The sequence below is a fragment of the Bos javanicus genome, chromosome 18, assembly GCF_032452875.1.
Source record: "Bos javanicus breed banteng chromosome 18, ARS-OSU_banteng_1.0, whole genome shotgun sequence".
NCBI classification, from domain to species: Eukaryota; Metazoa; Chordata; class Mammalia; order Artiodactyla; family Bovidae; genus Bos; species Bos javanicus.
In genome coordinates this window covers 40,941,494-40,965,161 of record NC_083885.1, presented here as the reverse complement: position 1 = coordinate 40,965,161, position 23,668 = coordinate 40,941,494, and the positions used below count along the sequence as shown (strand labels likewise).

Sequence of the window (23,668 nt, the reverse complement as noted above, 5' to 3'; positions counted from 1 at the left end):
AGGTCCTCAACCCAGAGAGGGCAGCCTGGTTCCCCACAAGTCACAGGCAGGATCCCTTCAACAAACTGTAAATCAGTGTTCCTTACCAGGCGAGTCTGAAAGCAACGGAGCTCCCTCGTGGCTGGTGGATATTCTTAAAGCCGTGGTGGTCAGGAACTGCAAAGATAAGACCTGTTAGAAATTCTCAGCATTGGACACATCGACTCCAATAAGACAGGTAAACAACATTCAGCCATGGTAACAATTAGACACTCAACTAGCGTCTAGAAACATTTAATAGCCCCCACTGCCCCAATTCATTGAGCAGTTTTTAAATTGGGAACTATATGACCTTTGCTTTAATAAACCAGATTTGCTCAGCTTCTTTTAATGGGAAATTGCCACCTGCAAAAAGAGAAGGGAGTGGGGCATCTAGCCGTTTCTTCTCTAGGTGGGATGGAAGAAGAAAGGAGAGCAAATAAGGGCGGTCTCGCTCTCTCTCCCCCTCTCTCTCTGTCACATAGTCTTCCCAGGTGGCACCAGTGGTAAAGAACCCAGCCGCCAGTGCAGGAGACTTAAGAGATGCAGGTTCAATCCCTGAGTAGGGAAGATCCCCTGGAAGAGGGCATGGCAACCAACTCCAGTATACTTGCCTGGAGAATTCCATGGACAGAGAATTCTGTGGGCTTCAGTCTGTGGGGTCGTAAAGAGTAGGACACGACTGAGCAACTAACACACACACACACACACACACACACACGTGTGTATATATATATATATATACGTGTGTGTGTGTATATTATATCCCTCCTTCCCCTCCTTCCTCTCTCTTTGGAATTCTAAAAGTGAGGAACTGAGAAGGTACTCAAGGGTTCTTTTTCTCTCACTAATTTAAGGAGGCCCCTACAGCAGACCACACACAATTTCACCGAAATTTCAATTGGCTACTCCTATTCAGTGGCCAGGGCAGTTCTCAACAGGTCCAGACCAAGAACCGACAACTGGACCAGGGGTCAGGGGTATTGTGTGACATCAAAGTCCTCTCTCCTTTCCTCTCAAGACCAGGAAATCAGCAGGATGGGATCACGGCCCAGAGGGAAAGCCGAGATGCTCATCACAGTGGCTCAAGAGCCATCAGTTGGGGTGATCGAGGCCAAGCCCTAATCTGTGATCTCCAGCTCAGGGCCAGTGCAGTGAAGAAGCTAATTTGCTTTGCCATGTTACAGAAGAGACTACAGGGCAAGCAAGTGCTCTCTCTTGATAAACTGTACATTCTGATATTGCAGAAGTAGACTTCTAGTAGAAAGTCAAGGATGTGTCTGTAAATGAACCAGAAGATGTATTTGGAGAGCAGGCAGTGGCAGTCCCAGCTCAAGGTATTTGAACATCAAACCACTGACTTGCAACACTCCATCCAATTCCAAGACTGATTTCTGGCAACCAAAAAGGTGTTTGCTGAGTACATGCTAGAAGTGTTTTCTCAAAGTGTAACAGGGACACTGCTGTTTGTAAATGAATTTCTACCTGCCTATCTTGAGACAGAAAGCAAGTCGACATCTCAACCATCTGCATGAGGTTACAAGACTCTCTTACAAGACTCTCTCTGTCCTTGATCAGATTATCTTCTGCATTTTGTGTTTTCTGTATCACTCAACACTCAAATCTAGGCAGTGTAATACAAACACTCGAGCTATGCTTTACCAGGTTCTACCGGAGCCAGGAAGGACAGGCCTATGGCACCCAATTAAAGCTACAAAGACACTTTGCGCACAAGGCTCCTGGCATTTAGGGAGGAAATTGCAGGAGGTGGAGGTCAGACTCAGATGTTATATACAAGTTCGTGGCTTACAAAATTCAAGGACTATTCTCCAGGGGCTGTTCACTTAGAAGCTTCGTAAGTTCCAGGGACAGGAGAACATGGGACACTTCTGGGGAAGTCCCAGCTCTGCACGTCCTCTGGCTTCACACCCCTGATGAGACCGCCAGCTGCTGCAATCTGCCCAGGGTCAGAGTCACCTGAGGCCCCAGCATGAGCCCTGTGCCCTGATTGGGGCTGCACCCTCATTGGGGCTGTGCCCTCTTCAGGGCTGTCCCAGATGGGTAGGGGGTTATCCAAAGGTGGCCGCCTGCCTAGGAAGCTTAGCCTAACAAGCTTCCTGCTGGAAGAGGAACCTCAGGAAGGGAAATCGAGTTAGTGCCATTTGTGCCTTGGCGAGCCAGTCTAAACAGGAGGGGCTCCTGGTGTCTGATGTCATTATAGTCACTGCAAGTCGGGCAAAGGTGACCATATCAGACACTGATGCTTTAATTCAGGATGGGGAGGAAGGACAATACCAGTGCAGTAATTCTGTCTTCCGCAATGAAAGAAACAGCTCTTCGGGTAAAAGTAAGTAACTCGCATTGAGAGATAATGTAGTAACCTCATCCCTGACATGAGTCTCCCCTCATCCCTGCCTCCCACAGGGACCCCACACTGAGGAGCCAGGCAGGGGGACACCCAGGAGACATGGCCCACAAGCCCAGTTGGGTGTAGGTACCACCAGATCAGAGGAGGGGTGGAAGGGGGCAGGTAATCAAGGCAGCAAAAAGCGTGGCACGGCATGAGTCAAGGGGGCTGGGGAGCAGCCACCTCGTCAAAAACGCCTGAAATCCGCCAAATTGATCCCCCTGCCACCCCTGTAAGATGCAGGTAAGACACACACCAGCCCAGAGGAGCCAATGAATTTAGGAGACCTGTTCACTCAGTGGCTCAGACCTTCTGTGTGCCAAGCCCTGGGGCAGGCCAGGGGCAAGCAGATCTGCCATGGGATCCAGGAATGCCCCACTATGCGAAGAGTCTGGTGGGACAGGGACCCGAGAGGCGGCCATAGTGGGAACCAAGGAGGGAGGGCATATGACGTGAGCCCTCCAGCAGGCAGGGCCTCGAGGGAGACAGGGACGGAGGTAAGGGGAGCACAAAGGTCCAGAGATCCTGCCATGGGGCTTGAGCAAGAAGTGCAGGGTGACTGCAACTTGGAGAAGCAGGAGAGAGAAAGCAAGGAGGCGGCGGGGAGGGATGGAGGGATCACTTAGAGCCTGAGACACGTCTAAGGCCTCACTGAGGAAGGGGAGGAGAGCAGAGGGGATGGAAAGCCCTAGAGAGGGATTTTGAAGGGAAGCAGAGTGGACAGGAAGATGTGGGAGACACAGAAAGAAAAAACAGTGAGAGGCGGTCCAGGCAGCTCTGGTGTGTCCTGGAACACAGTGGGCCCACAGTGTGGCATCCCCATGAGTCTGCTGGGCCCCCACTAGGGGACAGGGGAGCCCCTTCCTCCTGAGTTCTCCCAGGAGGGACACGGCAGCTCTGAGCGGAGCCAGGAAACTTTCACAGGGCAGGAGCCCAGCCTCTCATCCTCAGACACAAGGGCGAGTCAGGAGATGAGCAGACATGCCACACACGCCCCCCTCACCGGGGCCTCTGTAACGAGCCCCAAGCTGAACACAAAAGCTCCTTCCTCTAGGCAAACATGGTGCCTTTCCGTGCTCGTTACACACCTATCTACCGCTCTGCACCATGACAACTGGAAGGTCAGACGAGTGACACCGAGAGCTGCCATTTCCTGAGGGCCTGGTACCAGGCACCACACTGAGGCCAGCTCCCCACAGAATAAGGGGAAAGGGCTGCGCCCATCCACCTCCCACTCCCGCCCTCTGGCAGAGGGCTCAGAGCGCAGTAAACATCGCGTAGAGGGGAGGAAGGGAGAACGCGAGGGAGGGAAGTAAAGAGAAAAGGGAAGGATGGAGGGAGCAGGGGGAGATGGAGGGACAATAAGATAGATGGGGGATGAGATGGATGGAAGAAAGGAAGGGAGGGAGGAGACGGTGTAGAGACGCATGGAAGGAAAGAAGGAAGGGCTGGCTCACCTCACCCCTCCCCTGGTCCATGCTCTACTCCAGACGCTGGCCCAGCGCTGGCCCGGCAGGAGGCAGAGTGTATTCCCGGAGATGCCCCTCCCCAGGGGTCGCTTGGAGTTCCAGCAGAAGGAGCAGGGCTGTCTGCTGTGGAGTTTGGGCTGTCTGGGGCAGATGGGAGCTGGATAAACGGCTTTCCTCCCAGACAAGAGTTAGGAAAGAAGGATTCGGAGACAGAGCAGCCGAACTCCTTCAGCCCTTGTCTGGAGAAGGATGCGGCTAACAGGAGATACATCCGGAGCTGTCTAAACATCTCACCCCAGCATCCAGGGCCAAGGCCTCTGAACCTGCTCTCCTGGGCCATGGGCTCTGCCCCGTCGGAGGGGCACACAGAGGGGCGCTCAAGCCGCTTTTCCAGGGGATGCCACCTGGGGCTACATCGCCCCTTCCGGGCGTCTGGGTGCCTTTCCCAACTCAGTGCTTAATATTCTCCAGGCCCACTATGCACAAGGATCCTGCCAAAACACAGTGGACTTGAGACTTCCACTCCAAAGCACTGAGAGATTCTTGATTTCTTTCTCCGAGACTCAAAGGGATGGACACAGCCCCAGGGATAGCCCTCATCCTCTCTAGTTCTCAACAGAAGAGGCTTCCTGGTGAGGAACGCAACCTGGGAGACAGCCTGAGGGACTGAGCCCCTCATTCAGCCCTCACTTATCAAATGGCTCCCGTGTGCCTAGCTGGCTTCTAACTTCTAAGTTCCAGGGACCCCGCATCAGCAATATTTCTGCTTGTGCAAAGTGTACGTCTTAGTGAGTAATGACAAATAAAAGTAACATATAATATGAACGAATAATAAGCTCTAAGATGAAAAAGAATCTAGGAAAATAATGGATAGACTCATCACTAGACAAGGAGGAGACCTCACTAAAAAGTGACCTTGACAAGGGATGAGAAAAAAGTAAGGGAGTGAGCCCTGTGAACAGCTGGGGAGAACTTCAGAAGCAGAGCAAACAGTGAGTGCAAAGGCCCTGCTGAAGGACGGAGCTGGTGTGTTCAGGAACAGCAAGAAGCTATGGAGCCAAAAGGCAAGGACAGTGAGCAGAAAAATGAGATGGGGTGGGCTATTTAGGATCCACATACCTCAGCAGACACAGTAAGAAACATGGGTTTTATTCTGAGCCATTGGTGGGTTTTGAGTGAGGGAATAGCATGATCTGATTTACCCTGGACTGGCTGCAGTGGGGAGAACAGGCAAGAGGGGACGAGAGTGGAGGCAGAGAGACCACTGGGGAGGCTTCAGCAGTTGTCCAGGGGAGAGAGGAGGCTGACCTGACCTGGGCTGAGAGCAAGAGTGATGGGGAGAAGGAAGCAGATTCAGGATGCCTTTTGTAAGGAGCCATGAGACTTGCTGAGTAGGACGCCAGGTGTAAGGGGCACCCAGACTCACACCGTGCTCATCCTGGCCCCGGAAGCTGGTGGCACAAGGCGCCACTCCCTCATCAACCGGTGGCTCCGATTCTTTGAGATCTGGGGCCTTACTGACCCTGTAGGGACAGCCCCTCACAGCAGGAGCCAGTTCCCAGAGATAGCAAATGACTCCCCTGGGAGCACATCTTCCATCTGAATTCAGAGCCCATGCCCCAAACACCTTCCATATCAGGCTCTCATACTCTGGACCATTGTCCACTGGCTCTGGTCACCCAGGTACCAGACAACTGGAGACAGAGACAACTCTGAGCCCCGGAGCCTGCTACAATTATCTGAGTAGCCAATCCTAGGGCTTCCTTGATAGCTCAGCTGATAAAGCATCTTCCTGCAATGCAGGAGACCCCAGCTCCTGAGTTCGAGAAGTTCCCCTGGAGAAGGAATAGGCTACACACCTGTATTCTTGGGCTTCCCTGATGGCTCGGATAGTAAAGAATATGCCTGCAATGCAGGAGACCTGGGTTCGGATCCCTAGGTTGGAAAGATCCCCTGGAGGAAGGCATGGCAACCCACTCCAGTATTCTTGCCTGGACAATCTCCAAGGACAGAGGAGCCTGATGGGCTCCTCTGGGGTCACAAAGAGTCGGACACAACTGAGTGACTTAGCACAGCACAGCGCAGCCAATCCTAAGTCTACTTCTCCTGCTTGCTGTGCTTTTCTCTCAAAAACCTACAATAAAGGCTCTTGCCCATGTTTTCACCTCTTCTGTTTGCTGACTAACCCTGGTGCTCCCCGTGCAGCCCTGCATGGCATGGTGTGCCCCCTCTCCTTAAGAACTGTGAGTAACAAATGATCTTTTCAAAGGCAGAGTGCCCTGGTCTGTTGGTCTCCCCACACACTTGCTCTCGGGGTCATCTTGGAGCCACCACCCTCTCCTAACTTCTGCCAGTAACAGGTGTTTGGGGAGCTGTTATTCTGCAGCCTCAAAGTGTCTCACAGCAGAGAGGGAATACTTGGAACTCAGGCAGCTCTTTCCTAAACCCCATCAGCAACGCCCCCCCCACAAGGGGTCCCACTCCTGACCCACCGCAGTTGCAGTCAGGCCTCCAAATATAGGCCTGGCACCTGTGTGAGTGTGTGAGTGTGTGCGCACGTCTGTGTGTGTTTGCGCACATACATATGGGGGGGGGGGTGGGTGGCAGCTGCCACCCTGACGCAGAGCCCAGCATCACAGGACATGAATGAAATATTATAACACGGAGTGCGTTGGGCTGCCCAGACATGCTTCCAAAGGAAGCCTCTTCTTTCATTTTAAAACAAAGGTAACTTTGATGAAGAAGCTATTTGATACCTGTTCGATCTAAATGCTTTCAGGATACACAGACATCAGACGCTCACAGGAACCTGAGAGCCCGCGATATCAGCCTGGGCGCTGGGATGATAAAAGAGGAGTGGAGAGGCTTCTTCCCGTCAGCTTGCGACCCGGTGCATGTATTTTTACATGCTTTAGCATGAAAAAAAGCCAAGATGCTCAGAGCCAATCAAATTACTTCTCTGTCTCTTTAATAAACAAATCCATGTGCACATTAACAGTGTTGAAAATTCAATTTAAACTCTTTGTCTGTTGCTGCTTACTCTAAAGATGGTCTTTCTTAAACAACAGAACACCAAGGAGTCGTTAGTGCTCTCTCTTCATTACTTCAAAAAACCAATCATTAGACACCAGAGTATATACGTAATTAGAAAATCACTTCCTTTGCAATCCAAGCTAAGTAGTTTACATACTGTAATTACAGGGACAAAATCAATTTTTAATCATTTCCCTGATTGGGCTCATCAGCTCTGTGGGAACATTGTAACCTGCTTGTTGTGCAAAAGCAACATCTGGGCTAAAACAATTACCCTTTGTTTGCTACAATATTCCTTAAATCTTTTTGCTTGCATAAAAAAATGAAAACATGAAGACAAGATATTTGGATGTCTTTTTGTCCTTGATCAACATATATCCGAAAGTTCTCCTCGTGACGTGAGTTTAATGTTCCCCGGAATTTACGGTTTAACAGTACACATCCAAGGAATGTATTTTTTCAGTGAGATAAAAGTATCTGATTGTTTTAAAGATCCATTCAGCTGCCTAATTGTTCCATAGCTAACACATGGTATTCAAACAACCCACACATTTCAAAAGCTCATCTGGGCAATCATGGGCAACTATTATTGCGATGGTTTACACTTTTCTAATACAAATGAATGGATTTTATCAAAATTTAAAAAAAAAAACTAAAAAGCTGAGTATGTGTGAAAAATAGTTGGTATGAATTGGCAAGGCGAGGCTAAGCATTTTGTTCTCTTAATAGGAAATGACCTCATTTACACTGGAGTAATAATTAGTACTGCTTCACTGACAGTTAAGAAAAAAAAACTTTCCCAGTATAATAAGGCAGCATCTCCTTTGTTAGGAGATCTACATTGATTATTAACCCTTGCCAAGAAATTCCAAGTTTAACTCTACGTTCCACTGGGCTCATACTTGCTGGCAAAAGATAAAAATAGCTGTTTTGGAAACCGTCGCCTCTCTCCCAGATTTCCAAAGTTTTGCATCTGAGCTTTTAAGTGACAATCTGTAACACTTGGTGTCCCCTTTGAAGGAACATGGAAAGCCCCTCCACCCCACCCCGCAGCCACAAGAGCCCCTGTCGGGCCCTGCACTCCCCCGGTGGCCCTGGTCCTCCCCATCCTTTTGAAGTTTATTGGCTTTGATTTTTGCTTGCAAGTCCCCCAACCTACAATTAATTCATAGTCAAAACAACGCTGAGAAGGAGAAAAGGAGAGAGGGAAAGTGAAAGGAGAAGGAAGAGATGCTTGCTAGTGAATCAGTCCAAGCTGACAGTGCAGAAAAGAGATAGGAGTGCATGAGCCCTTAAAAAAATATATTAATAGTCCAGGAAATATCCAGAATATATTCATACACACACCACCACTTCTAAAGGGACTTACTTATTCATTGACCAAATCATTCCTGAACTCATAAGAGTGACCACGGACGTTTATTGAGCACTTACCATGTGCCAGCCAGAATCCCTCATGATAGTACTGACCCTCACGACAACCCGGTGAGCTGGGTATACCATGACCATGTTCATTTACTGATGGGAAATTGAGGCACTAGCCACAAAGTAACAAGTCCAAGGTTAAGAGCTCTTACGATGGGGGAGCCACCCTACCCCACTGTCTCCCAGTACCGGACAACATCTCTCTCCCCACCCCATAGCCTTGGAGAGCCCCATCTCCAAAGCAGCCAAGCTTGCCTGGTATCCGCTAGTCGGAAACATCTCATGGCCCCACGCGTCCTTAGGAGCACACACAAGCCTTGGCATCATTCTGCACATGTTTCTAATCTTTACCCCAAGGTGGGAGATTCCAATCCAGGATAAGGCAGAGGAGAACCCGCCCTGTAGGCCAGTGTGCTCAGGGCAGGAGGCACAGACTACATGCAAACGCTTCCCACAAGGCTCAAGATCTGAGTCACTGGATATGGTGCCAAGCTGCCATGCTGGTGGCATCCCAGAGCCTGAACCAGGCAGGACGGGCAGCCCAGCTCTTCCTGGAGGCTGTTTCCTCTGAGAGCCAGCCTGACAGCATCTCCCCAGTGTCTTTGCCCAGCTTGCCCCATGTCTCAGCCTATCCCTGGGAAGGCAGCTCCCACATCAGTTCGAGACTCTACAGGACAGCAACTTTGAGCCAGCTGTGACCCCCAGAGCATGAGGAATGAAAAGAGGGAAAAAAGTCTCCCACATTGTAAATGCTTTCTAGTTTACTGTATTACCACCTGAATTAAAAACATTCATCCCTGTAGAGGAGACATGTCATGTCATCATCAGATCACAAGGTATCTATGATGCAGCTTATCTTGAAGAAGAAATGTGAAAAACTGGAAGCCACAAAGCACTTTTTTTCCTTTATACTTACTGCAGGTAATGTTGCTGCTCAGGTACTCTGTACTCTGTTTGGCAAATAGTGCTCGAATATTCAGCCATCACACAGAGCCGCGCTGTCCAGCTCGGCAGTCACTGACCACAAGTGCCTACCAAGCGCGTGAAAAACTGCGTCAGCCCCAAGTGAGGTGTGCTGTAAGCCTAAAACACACAACATGTTTGGAAAGATGTCAAATATCTCTTGTATATTCTTTACATTTTTTTACATGTCAAAGTGATAATATTTTGGATACACTGAATTAAATAAAACTTAGTCTTAAAACCAATTTCACCTCTCGTTTCTTTACCATTTTAATGTGCCCATTAGAAAAACGTTTTCGTTTTGTTTCTATTTTATTTATTTTTTAATTGAAGTGTAGCTGATTTACAATGTGTTAATTTCTGCTGTATGGCAAAGTGATTCAATTATATACACATATACATATATGTGTGTATATATATTCTTTTAAATATTCTTTTCCATTATAAATATAAATTTGTATATGGAGCTACATGAGCAGCTTCTATTATATTTATACTGTACAGTGCCAATTTCAACCTGTGCAAAAACTTGACAGCTGAATTTAGCCATCATAAAAATTCATTTGTTTTCCAAAGAAGGTTTTAGAGAAAATGTAGTATTATCAACATCACTTGAAATTTTGGTTCCATAGATATTCTCTGAGTCAAAATGAAAGTTACACAATTTCTAACTGAAACATTGTAAGGTCTCCTGTACAGCTGTTGCTTTTTTCAGTTCATTTACTTTTAGTTTTATAAAACTGGTTATTTAAGTAATAGTGCTCCCTTCCAGAACATTTGGAACATACAAGATATTACAAAGAAAAAAATAACATAATTCTATCAGCTGGTGTGATTGTTGTTGATATTCTGGTGTACTTCTTTCTATTCTTTTCCACACACGCATGTGTGTGTGCGTGTGTGAGTCCATGACCATAACTGAAGACACACTGCATGTGTATTTTTGATTTCACATGTCCTAAAACCTCAGGTCCTAACTGTAAGAAGACTCTGTTTGGCCCTATAAGAATATAGACTACTGGCTGAGGTGGCTGAGTTTCCACAGGTGTTACAAAAGGAAAACATTAAGAGACAAGCCATACACTGGGAGAAAACCTAAAGACATATCTGATAAGGACTGGTATCCAAAATATACAAAGAACTCTTTAAACTCAACAATTAAAAAATAAAAACAGCCCACTTAAAAATGGGCAAAAATCTGGATGCCTCATCACAGAAGACCTACAGATGCAAATAAGCACCTCAGATGCTAGACATGACATGGCCTTAAGGAAATGCAAATTAAAACAATAATGAGATACCATTACTTATCAGAATGACTAGAACCCCAAACTATGATACCACCAAATGCAAAGCCAGAGAACAAGAATTCTCAGTCACTGCCTGTAGCAAGGCAAAATGGTGCAACCACTTGGAAAGACGGTTGGGCAGTTCCTTACAAAGTTAAACACAACCTTCGCATATAACTCAGCGGTCAAGTTCCTTGGTATTAACAATTACCCGGAAGAGTTGAAAATTCACAACCACACAAAAACCTGCCCACAGATGTTTATAGCAGCTTTATTCATGGTTGCCCAGATGCATAAGCAACCAAGACGTCTCTCAGTAAGAGAATCTGTAGTACACCCAGACAATGGAATAGTATTTAGTCATAAAATGAATTAGCAGAACCATAAAGACATATTACTAAGGGAATGAAGCTAGTCTTATAAGTCTACGTACTGTATGATCCTAACCCTACAGCTTTCTAGAAAAGGCAAAACAAAGGAGACAGGGAAAGTACCAGTGGCTGTCAGGGTTTGGCGAGGGAACGATGACCAGATGAAGCACAGGAGATTTTAGGGCAGTGGAATTATTCTATATGAAACTCTAATAGTGGATACATTTGTCCAAACCCATAGAATGTACAGCATGAAAAGTGATCCCTTTAATATAAACTATGGGCTTTTGTTAATAATGTATCAATGTTGGCTCATCAACCATAACAAATGCAACACACTAAACCAATAGGAGAAAATGTGGGGATGGGGTCTTATGGGGACTGTACTTTGTGCTCAATTTTCCTGTATACCTAAAATTTCTTTAAGAAACAAAGTCTATTAATTTAAAAAAAAAATTTTAAGGAAAAGAAAAAGTACAGCTCTGATGAAGCCTTTCCTGGCTGGAGGATTTCCACGCTGCAAATCTGGAGACCTCTCCAGTGCTCAGAGATTTCGGATCCTTCAGAAACCTTCTGGCCACCACTTCTCTGAGGAGCTGATGTCCAAAAATTTCCCACAGAGGCTGCTCGGGCAGGCCTTCGAGAAGAGCCCCGGGCACTCGGCACAGATCCCGCTGACTGGCCCGTTTGTATTTCTGTGCAGGGTGCTGAGGTTTTCTTGCTGGCTCACCTCACAAAACAAGCTGACTTGTGCCTCTAGCGCCGAGCAGGCCAGCCAGCCTGCACCCCTCTCCGGGTCCGTCTCCTGGACAGCAAGGGGAGAGAGCTGCTCGGACTATGTCTACTCCTCAACAGGGCAGGCCCCCAAAGCCCCATCCTTTCTCCCTCATCTCCAAGACAGAAACTTGAATGAATGCCTCAGAAAGTAAGGATGAGGAGCCAGACAGAGGTTCAGAGTGGGCATGCGCCACCTCCCCAGTTGGAAGCCAGCAGCAATGCAGAGAGTGATTCAAAAATTACAACAGAATGGTGGCGCCTTCTTCATTTCTCTATCTGGGCATAGGATGCCATCAAACTGCTGCCACTCTACTGAACTGTCACCTCTCAATCCATATTACCTTTAGCTCCAGCTACTGGTTATTCTGGAGAAGGCCCATGAACATCCGAGGGCAGACCTATTTGGAGGCCACATAAAGTATTTCACACTGTTTTCCTGTGATTTTATAGTAACAAGAAGAAACAGTAACAGCCAAAGCCATGGGTCCCTTAAGTATCCTGTAAACTATAGCAAAAAAAGGCAAATATAGCAGGAAAGGTCCCCAGGAGTGTGACCCTGAGGGCAGATCCCACTGCAGTGGCACCAGCACAGGGGGGACAGAGACACCCCAAGAAAATCTAGTCCTTCCTAGGCTGGCTCATCAAGAGACCAGTGAAAGGCTCCCTTGCTTGTCTCCTGTTAAAGTTCCTAATCCAGAATCCAGAAAATTCAAACATAATAATTCTAAGAAAAGGAAAAAAAATACATCCTTTCCTTCTCATCTTCTAAGCCTTTCCCTTTTGGTAAAGATTTTATAAACATTCTTAGAAAGAGTATATTCTCTCTCCTCTGCCCACAGGTAACAAGGAATGGCAGATGTTTCAGAAACAGCACATTATAAAAAAAAAAAAATCCAATGTCACTAAAACCAGAATGGAAAATGTTTTATACATTAACAAACATTGTAATGAATTTGCACAACCTTAACCGACTGTATACCCAGCATAATGAAATGGTCTCCATCTTTTCAAATAAAAAATTACGTATGCTAGCGCATCGCTTTAGAAAAGCATTGTTCTTTAAAAAAAAAAAAGAAAGAAACCTGCATTTTTCCCAGCTACCATGTAATTTGTGAGATGCATTTTTAAATGATCTGCAACAGCAGCGGCTTCATCAGTCAGATGATACCGATAGATAATTCACCAAACCGTCACATGATCTTCCATCACTCTAAAAGACGCGAATATATTGCCACAAGCTTTGGGAGTAATGGGTGCACCTGTTTACGATGTCACCTCTGTTTGCTAATTGTCTCCTTGAGCTACATTTTACTTCTAATGCATTTATTTTTGACAGGCAGTGTCTATTTAGAAATCACATTACTTCAAGTGCAATTGTTCTTTTGTCTATCAAGTAAATGAAGTGTTGTTATACAGATTTCAGGTTCTGATTAGTAAAGTATCAGAGCCCCAAAAAGGTCAATCAGTTATTTACCTGAGGTAATAGAAGGATGACAGACATCTCAAACATACTCCAGCTCATGCTATAGGCCATTTTATTATAATTACTCAGTTTGGTCTAACTTAAATATATATTCCTAGGGTTAACAGTTAAAAAGACACAGAGCACGTGTCCAGAGACTGCATCGACTCAGAATGTAGGCAGGTAGGTCTTGTGTTTGCACAACCAAGTCTCACCCTTTCAAATAAGTGGCCCTGGAAACATCAATAATTGTGGCCAAACAAGCATGTGGGTGCCTGCATGCCCCTATCTGTTGGCTTGGACAAATTCCCCCATTAATACAGGTATTTCCAAATAATTTTTCACAGCATTTTACTCTTCAGGTCTGATTTGATCAGTGAGTTCAGATCAATATGAAGGTAGTTACAACTGAAATAAAAGACTGATAACAACTGTGGAAAGACAAACAGCTGTCTGTGAAAGCTGGAACCAGCCAGAACCAGGACTGCCTTTGACTTCTGCTCTAGAACCCGTGAAGCCAGCTGCCCCCACCGATGGCCACACGAAGGCCATGCCAAAGACACCAAGCATATATGAGGAGAGGCTGGGGACCAACTTAAGCCAGAAACCAGATTCACACAGACATTAGCGAACTCAGGTTAAATAACCAGAAGGTATTCGTTTTGAAGGAAAACAAAACTGAGCACCAACCTGCTTCCTGGCGCTCAGATCCAAATGTCTAAATCTCAATTACCCTCAAAGTATTCCTATAGCGCGTCCCTCCCCCTGACTTACTGCCTCAAAAGCAACCCAAACCATGAATCATAGAGACAGTTCTATATTTAGGAGTCACTTGTCTCTTAAGTGGATCATCTACAGTTTCTCTTTATTCTTCCTGATCGCTCCATCCATGAATTGTAGGTTTCTCCCTCCCCTGCCTGGGCCCTACCCATCCTCCACGGCTCACACCACTCAATCATCCTTGGTACAGCCTTTAGCTGAGCACCACCAAGCCCCTCACACTCGGTCAGATTTGCCCAAAACATCCCTCTCTGGACACCCACCTTGTTCAGGCCTATGTAAAGGGGCCACCTCAGGTGGGCAGGGGGCCTACAAAGAATTCCAGAGACGACCGTTACTCAACACAGTTGCCAAAAGAAAGAGACACAAAAAGCCACGCTTGCCTTAAGTCACATTCTAAATTGGCTCCCTGGAGCGTTCCCTACCTTGTTCACTAAAGACCGTGTGTGTTTCCTCAGTATTTAGCATACGCTGTGTAACCTGAGCAGGACTTGCATTGTATCACTACGTGTTTTCTCCAAAGTATTTTCCCACCAGGACCACAATTATATGCAAACTACTTGACTTAGAACCATTTGCAAACATGTTTTAAATGTTCACTAGGATTATTCCACCAGTTAAAAGCAAGAAAAGGGGAAGACACGTGAATCCTTCCTGGGGGAGCCCAAGGCCAGTGAGATGGGGGAAACCCTGACATGCAGAACCACAGACTATTTTCAAGGAGCAAAACCTCCAGGACATTTTCTACAGGAGCAACAAGGAATGTCCTCTTCATTCTGCAATTTATTTCAATTCTAAGTACTCTAATCATGGGAAGTACTTTTTGCTTTTTAAATAGCCTGCTTGTTTTTACAGGTCAAGAGCATAAATAAAACAGTCAAGTTGGAAACTTGGAAAGCTCATTTGCAGGAGAAGGAAGTAGTTATAGATCGTCCATTTGTTCAGATACAAGGTGGCTCTCAGGAGGCAGCTCAGGCACGTGTGAAAGCCAGACCCCACTGGCCAGCATGCCCTGGGGATGGAGCTGGGAGGGACGGAAGCCCCCTGTCCTCTCATCTGGGGAGAATCACTCTTGGGAAAAGACAGGGGAGTTGTCGGAAATGTTCAAGGGCTATACTGTAAGATTTTAATACAAACAAACCTCCAAAGCCAAGGGTTAAATAGTCGGAGTGAGAGGCGGACTCCACCACAGGCCACAGAGGCGAGGCCACATGGTGACTGGGTCACCCTGAAACATAAGCACCCTGAATTGCTAACTCTGACATCGACTCATGTCACTACTACAGTAGCTCCTGATGAATTAAATCGTGTGCCTACCAGTTACCATACAGGATCCAAATACTAGCAGATCATTTCTCAAGTGCCGGGGAGCTCAAGAAAATAAGATGCCTGAAGTCAATATATTTAAGATAGTTCATATCTTTACCCAAAAAAAGAAGAAGAGGGATGGAGGAGAAAAACACCATTATCCATTTTTCCATATGAGATATCACATAGGTGTGCCTCCCACCAGTAGCAGGAATCATAACCAAATAAACTGTATTCAATTGCAGACCTCTCTCCCTTTCTCTCTCTTTCTCTCTCTTACTTTCTCACACAGACACACAAGACTGATGAAGGAAATGAGACCATGAAAACTCACTACCAATAAACACCAAGGACATGGGAACAGACAGGACTAGAGGAAGGGTCTATCAGAAGAAAAAATTTCTGGGACGACTTCAAGAACTGGCGACGACCTCCTGTGTCTAAAAGAAGACAGTGTCACAGGATGTTTGGGGCTCTCCCTGCAGAAGACCCGACAGGGTGAGCCATGGCCTACCAAAGCAAGTGCCTGAGAGCTGGCAGGGCCCAGCTTCCCACGATGCCAGGCAGAGAACACAAAGAAGGGCATAGCTGGCGGCAGCCTAAGACCACAATAAGCCACAGGACCACATTTTTATTGCTACCTTCACTTCTATTTTTCCTTTCTTCTGCATGTGCTAGAAGAGCCCCCACCCTCCCTTTCTTTTTATCAAACATTCCTAATGTAGTGATAAAATGAGGAAGAATGAAAGCTTATTACAAAACAGGACTTTTATGGCTAGCGTCTATGGAACAGCCACACTGTTACATATATTTTCTCTAAGTAATCAGGAATGTATTGGTATTTTGAAATTATGTATCTCTAATAACACAAAAGTACTTAAGAACAGAAATAGACAGTAATGGAAAATGCAGTCAACTGTTGACAACATATAGAATTTCTGAAAATAATTTGCAGAGAACAGCACAGCAGATGAGTCAAAATTTTCACAAAAATATTTCTTGCCTCCGATAGTCCAATGTAATTCATTTTCTATCTCTGTTCATTAATCATTGTTAAAATTAGTGATCCATTTCTTCCACTCTGCCATCTGCACTCAGCTTCGTAACAAACATGACACCTTCCTGCATAATAAAACCTGACAACCACGAGGACGAATTTCCAAATAGCTTTCTGCATATTTGCACCTCTATAACGGATTCCGTTGTCAGACAAAAGTGGATTATTTAACCAGAGTTCTTTCTTTATCAATTCTGAACACAGATGTGTGTGCGTATGTACGTGTGTGTTAAAATATGATCAAGGAAAAAAACCCATTGATTTTAATTAAAACGAATTTGTCCTGTCTTAAGTAGAAGGTATTTTAAATCCAGGTTGCAACAGCCAATACTGCTCACCAGAAGCATGGAGGGGAGTATCATACTTGATCTATGACGTTTACGTAAATAATTTGTGGCTTCATCTTGTAAACTTTCCTAATAAAAGTGATCTTGACATTCCAACCTCCTAAAAATTTTTTTTTCATTTTAATATCCTGCTTTATTTTGTTTTTCAGTCTTTGATCACAGAATTTCAAATAAATATTTTTAGGGAAAGACAAAACAATCAAGGAGTAGAGAGATACAGATGAGAACACCAATGAATAATTAAACACATGCCAAGTGTTCCCTTGGGGAAGCCACCACTGGGTCCAAACCACAGGGAGGAATTCTTGGTCCTCCTGGATGGCACGCCATGTGGTGCCAATCAGTCTGACAGTGATGAGGGTGGGCTCAGAACCTTCTCCTTACCCTTTCAAAGAGCAGCCTCTTAGGAAGAACAGCTATAAGCTTCCAAGGAAGCAGTGTCCACTTGAATGGCAGAGCGGACCTGCATGCCCACAGCCAGCCTGGACTGAGGGGGGCGTGATGAGGTGACCCCAGGTCTGTCCAAGGTGAAAAAGTCAACCTGTATCTCTCTTTTTGCCCACTCTCAGCCTGCCTCTTCTCTCCTTGCCCCTTCTTCTGGACATGGAAAATCCCCAAGAAACACATTTCCAAGCAATTCAGTCTCCTCCTGCCTGTATTTCCTGGGACCTGTCCAGCTCCATGCCAGGGTATACAGAGGTGCGCCAACATTGAATCAGCACCCCCAGGGACTCATAGCTTGGTAGGAGAGACAAGCTTTATGCAGATGTCTCCAAACCAGGAGAGAACGCTAGATGCCATCACAAAGAGAAAACTTCAAAGGAGCCCTTCATCCTAACCTGCAGTCCGTGGGCTGAAAGAGGACCCAGGAGGTGTTGCAGAAACAAGATGGCATCTGAGCTGACTAAGACGTCAACAAGCAAAGTCAAAGAGGAGTGGGATCCTGGCGACAATGAAGCTGGTGGTGGCCGGCACCCTGGCTTTTGGGGAGGATTTAGGCTGGACCAAGGGGCTGGATGAACAGCATGGACTGGAACAGCCAGCGCCTTGTCTCCAATGGACACACGGTCGTGGGCACAAGGGGGAGACCGAAGGGGTGGCACCCTGAAGGCACAGCCAATAAGTCACATGCAAAACCAATACTGCAGCACGAAGAACACACAGCTCTGTGATGAACTGCACTTTCTTTGAAATCAAGGGAACAGCCATTTAGTGACTGCTAGCCAATGACTCTGTCTCTGTCTCACTCACACACACACACACACACACGCGTGTGCGCGCGCGCACACACACACACACACACGCCTATTGACAGAGCAGAACTTTTTGTTTAATCCCCCTGGTTTATCTTCCTCTGTCCTCACAGCCTGGTGTGGACTTGGAGCGGATCCCCTAACTAAGCCTGATTAGAATGAGAACAGTCAAAAGACAAACTTTGCAAAAATCAAGGTTTAAAATAGAAATAGCAACTGACCCTCAGCTGCACTGCTGCCGGCTGGGACAGTGACAATAGCGACTCTTTTGTTAAACTTTCCTGAGAGACGTGCTCACCAGACTGGGGTGGGTGTGTGTGTCTGTCTGTCTCATGTACGAGAGAGTGGGAGAAAGGTTTTAAAATAGCCGTGGCTCAAAAAAAAAAAAAATTAATCGCAAATTACCATTCACCCCTCAGCAGCCAAAATGTCTGTTGATTCATTTAACATATACAAAATCCAAGGCCTCCCTATAAATATTTCAGAACTTGAAACCTTCCATTTTGTCCCTGGCCTGGAACAATAACACGCACACATGCACGCATACACACACACACACACAAAACTATGGGGGTGGGGGCTGGGAAGGGTATGAAACCCCCTCCCCCAGGCATTGTCTCCCAGCCACCCGGCTCCTCCAGCCTGGAGTTCCCTCTTCCCTTCACATGTCTGCATCCTGACACATTCAATTTCAGGTTATCAGCACATCTGAATTATAGAATACTGATGGGGATAGAGGGCAGGCCTCCCTGGGCTGATTAGCACCATTTAAGAAAGCTTTCGCCAGCCGGCTTCATTGGCTGGGAGCGCCACCATGGTGGGTGGCCTTTCTGTATTAGAAGTCAACACAGAGCTGTCTCATTTGAATTAAATATGGACAAAAAGAAAGATCTGATTATGCTTATTCATAGCTAACCTTTCAAGTTCACCAGGCTGCCAAACTTGGAAGTAAAAACTGAAAGTTTCTTTCCTGTGTGTCTAGATTGTTGAGTATTCTTATTTTCTCTAGCAGTTTTTCAGTGAGTCTGAAGTGTGTGTGTGTGTGTGTGTTTAAATTTTGGCCTGCTCAGTCTGGGAGCTTCTTTCTACAAAGTTGCCTCAGTAAAGATTCAGGGGAAAGCTTTCAGTTTGGTTACAGACAGACAACAATGGAAAGGCAGGGTCTGATTTTAATCCATAAATACATGAAAACACACACACAAATTTGGCTATAGGAGATTTCTTGCAACAGAATGAGTAGCTGAAAATTTGATTAGCACAAATAAATTTCTGACATGGGACTGAGTGGGGCAGTGATTCAGAAAAGACCTAAACGAACAGAAAACTGGAATCACTGGATTGAGAATAATACCCTCGTTCATGGTAGCATTTACCTTTATATCTTCACTTTCACAGATACGCACACACCCCATTATTTTTAATTCCCCTCCTTCCTGGGTATGGGCAACTCCTCCGACACTGAGTTAATAAAAGAAGCAGGAGTCTCCGGGAGTTCCCGAGGGCCCTGCAGCCGACTCCACGGGTGACGGCCCCCGGGGTGCGGGTGAGCTGGGGGCAGGCACAGGCTGTGGCTCGGTCCTGGGCTGGGACCCAAGAAATGCTATTACTGGAGACGGGCTCTGGCGCTCACTACCCAGCCAGGCTCTGGTCCCATTCAGTTTGCTTTAACAAATGTTCATCGAGCCTCTGCTGGGTGCTGTGCACTGGGTTTCCACAAGGGAAATGTACACTCCCCCAGGGTCCTCCTCAGGACCGTGTCCTGGGTCCTGCCTGCCTGTGGGCCCCTGGGGCCATCACCCTCGCACCTGTCCATACCATGCGGTTCTCTGTCCTCTCTCTGCACATCCACACCTGACAGGGAGCCCTGCCACTCTGACAGGTCATCCCCATGAGGTTGCTCTTGCCCCTTCATCTGGGTGGTCAACTCCTGGAAGGCAGAAACCACCTTTCAGCCTCCTTGGGGTCCTCCCTGGAAAGTCTTAAACACCCAATCAGCCAACCCCAGCCAGCTCCCTGGGTGCAGAGAAGGAGGTGGGGTGTGAGCACAGCAGAGTGGGCAGCCCCCACCCCAAAGGGCGCCCGGTCCCTACCACATCCCCACCTCTGCAGGGAAGTGACCCCTCGGGGCACCTCCAATCTTCACCAACCCCTCAGAGTCCCTCTGAGTACCCAGCAACCAAGGGCCCTGAAAATGCCACAAGGAGATGTCCAGCCCCTGACCGCCCTGCTGCTCCAAGTCTGTGACCACCATGCAGCCCTCCTCCTACCCCAGGGCAGCAGAGTGGTGCTGGCAAAGGAACACAGGGGGTCCTTTTACTCATTCTCATAGTCCCCCAACACACAACCTTGAAATACTAAAAGCAAAACGCAGCTCGGGGCAAAGCACTAGGAAGGATGCTCCTACGGCCTCCAAGTCAACACCAGCCCCATCCTTTGACTGCATGTCACCCTGAGTTACTTAGTACACGAGTTCCTTTCCTCTTGATCCCTCAGGAACCCTCAAGGGACAGTTGGGTAACAGTCTTTTTCCCTCTGGGCCTCAAGGACCCATGTTCTGGGCGGCCATAGAGGGAGGGAGGGAAGCCCCAAGCTTAGCCCACCCCCACGGGGGTCCCTTTACTGAGGAAGGGGCACTGGGCTCAGGGTTCTTCCTTGCCTTTTATGAGTTGGTGAAGTCTTCCTTTGATGAAACACCATCGTCACCATCTAAACCAAACCCACGTCTCTAAAAGGGGTAAACTCGATTTCTCATTGCCAGCTTTGAACCTGCAGGCCTCCCACAGTGCCAGTAATTGCATTGCCAACAAGACACAGACGTGCACCCACCAGCAGCATGAAACTCGAGGGGTGGGTGCGACTCATATCCACAAAGCGTGCACCCAGGCTGTGCCTGCACTCTGCCCGTGGGCTGGCCCGGGGGGTCCCCTGGGCACCTGCTCCCTTGCTCCCCGCAGCCATCTCTGTCAGCCACAGACCACCTTCACAGTCTCCACCATCTCCTGTGCCACCTGGACTGTTGTTTATTTAATACTCTTCTTTAAATTAACTTGAAATCAACTCACTTTTTTTCTTTTAACTTAGCCTCACCTTAAGCGATAACATCTGTGAAATCTCGGCTAGGATGTGCTACTTATATTTTTCTAATAGGTCTTAAAATACCCAACTGTTAACATTTTAAATCTACATATCTAAAATTGTTTCATGTAGCACGAACCACATTTGGAGAGGCCTCAAGAAGTGCAGTGTAGACTGGGGTAAATGGGACGCTCCAGGGGTCAGAGGGTCTTCTGGCTCGTCCCGGGAAGGAGGACCACTTCAGAGCGCTAAGGGCATGGCCGCCCATCTCCCCTCTCCCCCACGGGGGCCTGATGCTTCATTCCAGACTCCGCCTCAGGAATGGCAGCCAGGGCTGATGCTTGGGATGTAATTTCCTAACTGAGAACCCTTACCCCCTCAACTTTCCAACCTAGATAAGGACCCTCAGTAGCAACGCTGTGAGTGGCCAAAGAACTTCTTTCTGATTCTATCCTAAACTCACCACTAGGAGCTTATCTCCCTACCAAGAAAGCGCTGTTTGTGAACAGCCAATGCCCACATGACAACGGAGTTGGCCTCGACCACCACCTCTCCTCCTGGCCCCTCAGGATGATCACACAACAGTGATTTTCTGTCCCCTCCACCAAAAAAAAAAAGTGCCCGCAGAAGCTCTGCAGTGGGAAGCAGAATCCTCTCACCCCTCCCAGCAAAGTCTAAACCGACAACTGAGTGAGTCCATGACATGTGGCACTTCCCACACATGGACAACCACCCTGATGGTCCCCAGGCTGGACAGGGAAACACTCCACACAAGGCAGGATGAGACAGTCCAAGAGCAGACATCTCCACTTGACCTGTTACAATACGGATGGATGGAACGCTCCAGAATTCACATTTAAAACAAACGTAATTAAGATGGGGAGTCGCCTCTACATTTTCAATATCCTAGTGATTAAGTGGTAAACTTCAGAAAGAAAACCCAGCAAGTAAACTTGAAAATGCACGGCATTTTCAAGGCAACTTGAAAGGCAAAGGAATACGTGTGTATACATGTGTAGTTGTGTTCGACTCTTTGCAATCCCAGGGACTGTAGCCCGCCAAGCTCCCCTGTCCACGGGATTCTCCAGGCAAGAATACTGGAATGGGTTGCCATTTCTTCCTCATCCCAACCCAGGGATCAAACCCACGTCTCCTGCATCTCCTGCATTGGCTTTGCATTTTATCCAAACTACACAGCCAATGGCGTGGCTTATTGGATCTAAAGACTTGGTGGTCTCAGGAGATGAGGAAATTTCACACTCTGGTTTGGGGGCATATACTTCTAGTTTTGAAAACGTTGTTCCCATACTACATGCCCTAAGACAGTGGTTCTTGGACTTTACATCCAAATCTCCTGGACAGCTTATTAAAATATACACTGCTGGCCCGCATTCACAGAGTTTCTGATGCCATAGGTCTGGGGCAGGCCTGAGAACCTGCATTCCTAACAGGTTCCCAGGACCACCCTTGGACAATCCCTACCCTGGGTAATCTCAGGAATCCACTGTTGCATTTTTTTTTCCTCTGTAAGGGAAGAACTGCATCCCTGCTCACCAATGTATCACTTAGGTAATTTGAAATTTTTGATCATCAGAAGAGCGTGAGGTCTTTTCTCTTTAAAGTGTAATCACCCATATATGAAAGCATCAGAATATAAATGATGCAGAAAAAGCAAAAACATCAGATACCTGTTTCTGTTCCATGCAAAATCACAATCACCACCACCACCACCGCCACTGCCACCCTGCACAAAATTAAATGAGCTGCTACAAGGCTCTCTCTGTTTCCCCTCAGAAATATCATAGGTTTCAGATAATTTGCTTATCTTTAAACAAATTGCCAAAAACCTGTAATACTTTTAATGGTGTACTTATTCCAATGTAATAATAAAAAATTAAAAATTTTAAATTACTCTACATGACATGTACTAGAGAACTAGTAATAAAAATACACATTTGTAAACCAGGCATCCATAGAATGGTGCCAATCTGTGGAGATGACCACTGATGAGAAAAGGGAACCAACTCTTTAAAAACACACGTCTCATATACTTTCCTTTTGCGCACCAAAGGTGTCTTCCACAGCATGAGAAGTGCGTACACCTCACCCCTCCTTCTGAAGGTACACCTCAAGACCTGGGCTGTCGCTGCTTGCTCTTCTCTCAGATTAAGAAGAGGAGCTGGTTTCAGTTTTAAAGCCTTTCTTCTGTCACCAGAGTCATCGGAGGTGGCTTGGAAGCAAGACGGGTTTGTAGGTTGTCTGGGTGATCCCAAAGTGTTTATCCTTTTTGCAGACCAAGGTTTCCATGACTGACAACTTCTATTTAAGCTGCCCAAATGGCCTAACTCATTCCTTCCTGTGATATTCAAGGTCAAAATGGCAACCAGAGGGAAGACCGATGCCTTGGGTTACTCTCACACAGCACCCCCACCAAGTGAGGAATGGAAAGAAGACGGGAAGTGGGGTCAGGAACGGGAAAGAGCTGAGCCACACGCAGCAGCAGAGGCAACCCTGTGGCCGCTGCCTGAGTTCCTAGATGGTCTGATAACATGAGTGACAAGACCGCTCACTCCAGATGCTCCACCTAGACCAGGTCAAAGACAAAAACAGTATTCTGGAAATACTGTTCACCTA

The 23,668-nt window shown here is 46.8% G+C and overlaps 1 protein-coding gene across 18 annotated transcripts in view; it reads right to left on the bottom strand.

Annotated features, from left to right (window-relative positions):
• ZNF536 (zinc finger protein 536) overlaps positions 1-23,668 on the bottom strand; it is a 449,324-nt gene that overhangs the window by 395,702 nt on the left and 29,954 nt on the right. For 10 of the 18 annotated variants that reach the window (XM_061387861.1, XM_061387866.1, XM_061387863.1 and 7 more), the window contains exons 2-3: positions 9,269-9,435; positions 87-156 (exon numbers count right to left, since the gene is read on the bottom strand). The gene's annotated coding sequence lies outside the window, so the exon portion shown is untranslated. The remainder of the gene's footprint in view (positions 1-86; positions 157-9,268; positions 9,436-23,668) is intronic. The other 8 variants (XM_061387872.1, XM_061387868.1, XM_061387871.1 and 5 more) reach the window with 1 other exon arrangement.